General features: G+C 40.9%; 1 protein-coding gene across 1 annotated transcript in view; it reads left to right on the top strand.

The window, feature by feature from the left end:
• The window catches only part of LOC116687471 (zinc finger protein 420-like), a gene marked incomplete at its 3' end in the record, with an annotated part of 97,313 nt that overhangs the window by 86,983 nt on the left and 4,326 nt on the right, over positions 1–6,004 (top strand). The gene's annotated exons all lie outside the window — the stretch shown is intronic.

Here is a 6,004-nt window from a genome sequence, read left to right as displayed (position 1 = left end):
TACTATCTGTCCACTAGATGGAGCTAACTGACCATCTAATGAGCTGAAGATCAGCAACTTGTACAGCAGCAGGTATCTCTCCAAGTGGCCAATGTGTGACATATTACTTTGATACATTAACCCTTGTGTTGTCTATCCGTCAAAATTGAACATCAACACTTTTGTTGACTCTTGTATCGATGTTTTTAGCTTTTTTTTACGTTTTTATTGCTTTTTCAACACTTTTGATGCTTTTTTTCAATGTTTATTACTTTTAAGATGTTTTCAACACTATGTAACACTAACTTATTAACTTTAATTTTACAGTTGTTTTTGGAATTTATGGTCAATAAACCTAATTTATGTGAAATTATACCTAATTTTTTAGTTAGAAAAGCAGAATCTAGGAATTCTTTCGACTAAAATTAAAGGAATGTAAGTTGATCACAAACTGGAATATGTCAACTTTTACTCAATGCTAGTTTAAAAACACTTCAATTTGTTTTTCAAATGCTATAAAATTGAATAAGATGCCCCAAAATTAATGAAAGTAGAGATTTGTACTTGCCAAAGATCGTTGGGTGGAATCAATCATGTTATTTTGGGGAATTAAAAAAACGGATCAATTTGACCCGGGGACAACATGAGGGTTACGTACATTTAGCTGTTAATATTTACTACCTTAATATATTTTTACACTACTTTTTGAATTGGTGCCAAAAACCAAATCCCAAATTAGAAGAGCTAATTAAATTAGATTTAATCTGAATGTTCAAACACAAAGCACAGAAACACAATCCCATTTTTATGGAAATAAGAGGCTGCTGCAGTCTGCCGTACAGGTTTACCAGCGGGCAGCAGCCGGGCAGCTGCCCACCAGGCTGCCGGTTGGTGGTGCTAAGAACTGGAGATGTACAACTATTATCAGACACAAACACACACAGACACACACACCAACACCTACACATACGGAACAGAGATTTTGCGAATGATTAGACAGATAAAAAGACTTTCAAAAGAAAGATATCTTTCTACATGTCCGAGGGACAATTATTGGATTGATGTGTCAGGGCTTTAAGATCCTTTTAGTTTAACATGAAACAGCCTCGAAATCACCATCGCCAAACCCACCAGACTTGTGTGTAGAGCTTATATGACAGCAACATTATTTTAGTTTGTTGGCAAAATATTTTCAGAGTAACTCTGTTCTGCCACAATGTCCAAAAACTCTGGAATCTCCCAAAAATCTGCTTTCATTTGAAAACATCACATTATAGAGAGATAGAGCAGAAGAGTTGAATCCCTAAAACCTTTGACCCAAGTGTGTTTTTTTATTTCCAGACACCTCCCCCTCTTCTACCTGAAGTACCGTCTCCCCCTCTCCTACCTGGAGTACCGTCTCCCTCTCTTCTACCTGGAGTATTGTCTTCCCTGGTTTGAGGGGACCCCTGAGTGTTTTAGTCTTTGTGGGGACCTCTGAGTGTTTAGGGGTTGGGTTTAGCAGAACAGGACATACAATAATATGTAAAGGAAATATATTAGTTATAGGCTGCACTGAGTTACATAGTTTTTATTATGGGGGGGGGGGTGTATCAATCTCAGTAAAGAGAGACAACTGATGAATGAAATCATGATATGATCAAATGAACAAATGATGAAACGTATAGATTTTATTAGAAACATTTAGAAACATTAGACTATATGATGATTGTTTATAGAAACATTTGTTTTCCACATTTTAAATATATTACAATATGATTTAAAATATAAAAGGACATAATAGTGACCAATAACAGTTGATTATTTTTAGATGTGACATGTCATGAAGTGTTTTAGTCAAACAGTTCAAATGTTGATAACCAGAGATGAAATCAGATGAATGTTTCTGTGTTTGAGTCTCAGATCTGCTTCACAGTGCAGAGTGTGTGTGATGGTGAACAGACTGAACTTTGATTTCAGCAGCTGGTCTTCAGTCAGTGTTTCTGTCCACAGGAGAGACTCTCAGTCCTGCGGAGGACACAGAGACACTGAGGAACCAGACCAGAACCCAAACCCAGGATAGAGAGGCTGGGTGAATGTGGTGTTGAAGGTGTGGAGGTGGATCAGTGAGTCAGAGGAGACTGTGTAGAAGGACAGAGAGCCAGCAGGAACGTCCACATACACTGCTACTCTGTTAGAGACAGAGGAGGACGTGAGGACTGTTACTCTGTTATTGTGCCAGACAGAGTAACCATCTTTATCAGAGCAGAACAGACTCCAGGAATGATCATTATATCCAAACACACAGTCTTCACTGTCTCCTGTCCTTCTGATTCCTCTGTAACTCACTGATATATCAACCTCTCCTCTCCTCTTGACCTCCCAGTAACAGCGACCAGTCAGACCATCTCTACACAGCAGCTGAGGCCAGATGTCAAATCTGTCTGGATGATCAGGATATGACTGATCCTCCTTCACATTCGTCACCTTCCTGTTGTTGTCAGACAGTTTGAGGTCTCTGTGTACTGAGTTTCATCAGATGATGGAGTTCTACTATCTGTCCACTAGATGGAGCTAACTGACCATCTAATGAGCTGAAGATCAGCAACTTGTACAGCAGCAGGTATCTCCAAGGGGCCTCTGTGTCACATATTACTTTGATACTTTAAGTACATTTAGCTGTTAATATTTACTACCTTAGTACTTTTCTTTTCCACTGCTTGACATTTACCTTTACATAAACCGCTCCCTCCCTCTTGGGTGAGAAGAATATCTCCAAATTAAAACAATAAAAGCATATTTCTCCTGACTGCAGCAGAAATTAATTTAATATCTACTCACATTTGTCGACGGGTCTCTGGAGCACAGGCGGCGTCCCACCTGTGTGACCTCATGTTGCAGTGGATTGTGGGATATGCTTCATGCTGGAAGCTTTATATTCTAGCTGAAAGAAATAAAGGGGATGCGTGGGATTACCCATAGACTGTATAGATATTGATTATATTATTATTAATAACGGTCTATGGGATTACCCCCTTTCTGGTTTACATGTCCCTGACTCAGCTGAATTATTTTAGGCCCGGTGGGGACAAAATGTCCCCCCCCCCCTTAAAGTGATCAATGAAGCTTCACCGAAGAAGTATTTGCCCCCCCCATGATTAATGAAGCTTCACCAATAGACCATATATTATAATCCTCCAATAGAAGTGTTTGAACTCTGCAGGCTGGCTCCATTGCACGCGTAACGTAAGAGGAGCTGATGTTCAACACGACGCTTCACCAGAATCACCAAACTGGCGACAGCGGCCAGAGAGCAGCGTGGGGGTGCGTATTAGAGGGTTGGCGCTGCTATCACATCTCGGGCTTCGGTGCTGCCGGGTAGACGTGACCGGACTCCAGACCAACCAAAGAGATCTACTACTGGGGTTTGCAGCTGAGTTAACCACACAGGCCTATTACAGCCAGAACTTAACTATCTGCTCTACAAGCGGACAAACACGACAGTCTGTAGGTTTTTTACGAGGTGTGTGCGGCCCTTTCACACAGAAATGGATCCTAAAGTGTCTGCATTTCTTTTACATTAAATTACCGATATACAGGAAACAACTTCATGACTGTCAGTGATCACTGGTTCACTTATTTTGGTCTTGCCAGTACACCAAGAAACTTTGGAGCAGGTTATCACATTTTTTTGCTGATCATATTTACCCTTATTTTACATTACACTGGGAAAATGTATTGTTTGGATTCACTCAACATAATGGAAAGCTTTATTCTGAGTCTTACACAACAAATCTAATTATTATATTAACCAAATTTTATCGGCATAAATCGAAGGTTTTGAAAAAGAAGCCAAGCTTTTTTGACCTGGCTCTTAATCTTAAACAATACATTGCCTCCATTTCCACCTGTACGAACAAGAAAGCTGTCAGATCATATGACCTCTGTAAGCTTTACACAATATTTGTATGAAGTGTTTTCTTTTTTTTTTCTTTAGTAACCCCCTGGCTCTTTTAGAACATAGACTTCTGAGATGTACAGGAGATGCTTCTTTCTACTGTATGTCCATATTGTTCAATAAAATTTGAATTAAAAAAAAGAAGAAAAAAAAAAGAAGGTTTTATACACTATCAGCTTTCATGTAGTCCCACCATGTTTTGATCAGAACATGCAGGGCCTCACAAAGCAGTTCAGTCTTGTAAGTTTGAATTGATATGCACTATAGGGACTCATTTTGACATAAGATACAGTTTTAACAATAAAACAACACGTAGCCTATAAAAAAACAAAAAAACACTGCTGAACAGATTTGCTTTCATAAATCACATGTGTGAACGTGCTGGCTCTGGGAGGCGGGGCTTAGCTCTGTTATTCATGAGGACTGGCTCCCATTTGATGTTCCTTTCACGCTTTGAATAGGGAACGTGATTGGCTACAACTGGCATGATTGGCGTGTTGATAGCCAATGAGAGCTGTTTCTAAGATGGCCGCTCAGAGAGATGACGCAGCGTATTGGCGCTCCACAGTGGGAGCGCTTGCTGGACGTCGGGGGCTGTCCCGGGGTGAAAACTAAACAGAAAAAGGCGGGGATAGTTTGATTGTGTAGGCAGCAACATGAGGAATACAAACATACCCAGCAACACGGTGCAGGCAGAGGAGACGGAACGAAGTCGGCACGTGAAGTTAGCAGCTAGTTAGCACGGACTCTACAGGACAATACTCCCAACCTGGATGAATTCTTTACATCTGGGGACACTTCCGGACTACAGGAATATTAACAAGCCAGGAAAGGACGGGGGTGAAGGTTTAGGAGCGCCTACAGGTAGGGAAGCGGCATCATTTTCTCATTTTCTTCTTCTTTTCTTCAGTATCATGAGCTCTAAGATAATGAATAATGTTCCTGTAAAAAGAATAGTTGAACCGCAGAGAATGGACCAATCAGACTGGAGAGGCTGTTCCGTTTCATAATGATAGCCACTGGCCCAGCAGCACGAGGCTTTGAACGCACCTTTGTTCCTTTGATGTTGATCCGGTGTTATGTGCCTTCTGGTTTTTCCCCCTCCAGGGGCCTGTTGCACAAAACCAGGATAAGGGAATAAACCGGGATATTCAAGATATCCTGGATGAATTGAGCTTGACTTGGTTGCACGAAACCAGGTTAAATTAATTCCAGCCAAGTTACCATGGTGATTAATTCTTTGCAGCTAGCCTGGTCCAGAGCGAGGCTAGAGGCTAGCTTCACCTCCTTGTTACTTTCCGTATTATATGTAGGGCTGCACGATTATGGCCAAAATGATTATCATGATTATTTTGATCACGATTATTATCACGATTATTTTGTTGATTTTAACCAAAACTAATTTTATTGTCACATAGGGTATTTATAACTGCTTTACATCTATATTATGCTACATTCTTCTTATGTTGAAGTTGAAAGTTGTATAGACATACAGCTGCAACACATGGAAATGAAAATTATCTGAAATAATAGCCTAGGATATATATATATATATATATAAGTATCTCTGATTAAGCTTCTTTACTTGTTTTCAACAATAACTGATAAAAAAAAATCTGGGAGAGGGGGGGGGATGCAATGGATGCTACTCAAAGAAACGGCTGACTCATTAGGAATGGATGGGGGGGGGGGGGTAATGGACGTACTCACAGAGAGACGGCTGACTCATTAGGAATGGATGGGGGGGGGGGTAATGGACGTACTCACAGAGAGACGACTGACTCATTAGGAATGGGGGGGGGGGGTAATGGACGTACTCACAGAGAGACGACTGACTCATTAGGAACGGTCCAACTGGTTTCGTCTCACATGCTGTTTCTCTACGAAGACAGGTTTGTCCCTCATATTTAACAATATACAGCTGTGTTAATAACAATTAAAACTGTGGACAAATGTCAGAAGCTTGACACCGACGCTGTCGCCGCTCTGTCTCTGTTGCTGGGGAGCCTGTGTTAGTGAATGGGGGGGGGGGGGTCTGCACGGAGAGTAAGAGGAGAGAAAGTAAGAGGAGAGAACCAAACACAGCCA

The sequence above is a fragment of the Etheostoma spectabile genome, chromosome 4 (assembly GCF_008692095.1).
Source record: "Etheostoma spectabile isolate EspeVRDwgs_2016 chromosome 4, UIUC_Espe_1.0, whole genome shotgun sequence".
NCBI classification, from domain to species: Eukaryota; Metazoa; Chordata; class Actinopteri; order Perciformes; family Percidae; genus Etheostoma; species Etheostoma spectabile.
This window is presented reverse-complemented; position numbering and strand designations above follow the sequence as displayed.